We start from the raw sequence: 2,838 nt of genomic DNA, 5'->3' as shown, positions 1-2,838 counted from the left end.
TTTAATTGAAGATGGAAATCGGATCGACTATATATCTTGAAAGCTAATTATAATGAATTATCAGAAGAGGGAGGACGTACGTAGAATGGTATTTGTAATTCATGTGTAGAGAAAAGAAAGAATAAAGAAATGGGAATATATATTTATATATAATATGTATGTATGTATTGTTTATTTCAGGACGCAGATTAATGGTTCAGCTTTGAGAGTGGCAAATTAAAGAAAAGTTGCGCTTACAGTCCCCGAAGCAAGCAAATTAAGGCTCTGTGTCTGAGGCGTTTTGTGTTGGGATTTCACAGAGGGGAAGAGTTGCTAACTGGCTTGTTCAGAGGTTTCGAAAACTAAAGGCTCCATATTTTTTTTAGTGCATCTCATACTCGAGTGTATTTTTAATTTATTTAAGATTTTGACGTCGAGGAATTACAAGAGCTTTTGAGTTATATATATTTGAATATTTTTCACATATTATAAAAATGGTCAATTTTTGTTAGAAAATACGGATAAACGACTTATTTGCAATTGACATGTCTTAAATCTTATATTATTTATTTATTTATTATTATTATTATTATTATTATTATTATTATTATTATTATTACTATATTATAATACATAATGTTGGGAATCCGTAGTATGTACACGGGGTGAATACACACTCTGAAAATTTTATGCTTTAATGCAATAAAATTAAGCAAATGTTAGTTCACTTAACCAATTTTTCTCAGCTTCCTAGATAAATAAGACCTACTAAAATAATGCGAAAAATGACTCTCAATAAACTAGGTGACAATAGTGAAAATATAATAAGATATAGTAATATAAATGTGCACAAAGTTATTTATGGATGTTCGAAGCTCAATCTCCTACGTCACCCCTTCTTCCTCAAGAGAAGGATACACTAGAAAACTTTGGCTATTACAACGTCTTGTAATACACCCAATCTAAATTAAGACTTATCACTGTCTAAAATGGAACTCCTAGATTTACACTGATAAGATTCTAAGTTCTTATCAAACTTCTTTGGTTGATGATGATGAATGACTAAGCTTTTGAAATCTTAGAATCTCAAATCCTTGGAGTAGTCAATGTTCTTCAGACAATGACTTGGATTTGAGTAATCATTGAATAGATCTCTTAGAAGATCAGATATGCTTCTGTTTTAGCAAAGGGTTGAATGAGCAGTAGAGTATTGAAAACAATTTCGAGTGCTCGGATACTTTGATAGTTTGATGGCCATGTCAACTCTCTCTTTTATTTGTTTGGCTCGAGTATTTATATCTCAATCTTCAACGTCTCTATCCCTTTGTGTCAACGGTAAGAAACATCTTTTCAAAACAGATATACACCAGACAATATTTCTCTTTTTGTGGAGTGAAGTCTATTCGTCTTCAAAATATCTGTACTTGAGGTTTCTTTAATGTCCATTCAACATGTCTTCATAATAAATGCTATTAATGGTCTTTCGAGCTTTGTCAAACGGCTCCTTAAATGCTCTGTCCTTTCGCATTTAAGTTGTCTTTTCAAGGATCCATTACTAGACATTTGTTTCTTTATGAAGTCGGTAGATATCCTTGAGACTTGTATTCCAGTTGACATTCATTCTGATAGTTAAGATCAGTTGAAGTCTGAGGACCAGCTGATATACATTATGAAGTCGGCTGATATCTGAAAGTCAGTTGATATCCAAGAGTTCAGCTTATATCTGTAAGTATCTTCCAGTCGGTTGATATGATAAGATCGGTTGACATCTTTTCGGTAGACGTTTTTCCTGTTATACATATAAATGACGGCCATACTATAACAATGATATATTGTTTTGTTATCACCAAAAGTCAGAGTTCAACACATAAACCCCATAGAAAAATCATATTTAGTCATTTTAATGTATTTCAAATTTATCATTTATCATTCTTCTAATATGTTTAATAATAGAGGTCCAAAAAAGTAAATTTCTTATTCAAAAACTTCCTACATTTTGTTTCACTATGCCCATTATCCTAATCCCTATCACATTATCCTAACATTTAAACAAAAATTATAATTAAATTCAAGTTTATAAAATAATATTTAATTTCAAATAATATATATTTTCTGCACATACAACGCATATGCTCCGTGTACTAGTTATTATTAATGGCATGAGTGTTGGAGAACGCGGCGATCAGATCAATCAGAATTGATACCCGGTGCAGTGGAAGTTTAAAAATTTTATATGGAACGATTCCATAATGGGTATCAAAACTTAACGATTAAATTGTGTGTGTAAAAATTAAATAACAATTATAAATTTTTACCTCCAATCTCGAAGCGAGATTATGGACACCAACAGATTGCTCTGCTCTTGTTGTATATCCCTGGAACTGATGGACGAACTGTTCTTCAATCAGGTCCATGAACGGATAATTAATCCCTATGATAGATTGCACTAGAAAATCTATCAGAAGTTTCTACGAAGAGAATTAACGAATTTGATCCGTTAAACCAGACTGTAATTCAAAATTCACAGACTGGATTTTTCCGAGCAGAGGGGAGGGGGGCGGCGGCCACACTTAATAAAATTAGGGTTTTTCAAAAATTATTTTGTGACCTGTTGTGTGTAATTTCTGTACTGCAATAACTTATTTATAATGTAGGCCGCTAACAGCTTAGGGCCCATTAGTCATAAGTTCAAGCCCGACAAGCAAAGCCCGCATGTTCAGAAATTAATATAAAATTCATCATGACTCCGATTGATAAACCGATTTCACCAATGTACACAGAAACCATTTCTGCACCTTTTAAAGTCAAGATAAATTTTTCTGAATCCGAATTCAGTGGTTTCCAAAAATGCCCATCCCT

The sequence above is a fragment of the Henckelia pumila genome, chromosome 2, assembly GCF_033568475.1.
Source record: "Henckelia pumila isolate YLH828 chromosome 2, ASM3356847v2, whole genome shotgun sequence".
Classification (NCBI taxonomy): domain Eukaryota; kingdom Viridiplantae; phylum Streptophyta; class Magnoliopsida; order Lamiales; family Gesneriaceae; genus Henckelia; species Henckelia pumila.
The sequence above is the reverse complement of the archived record's forward strand: the minus strand, read 5'-3'. Positions refer to the sequence as shown.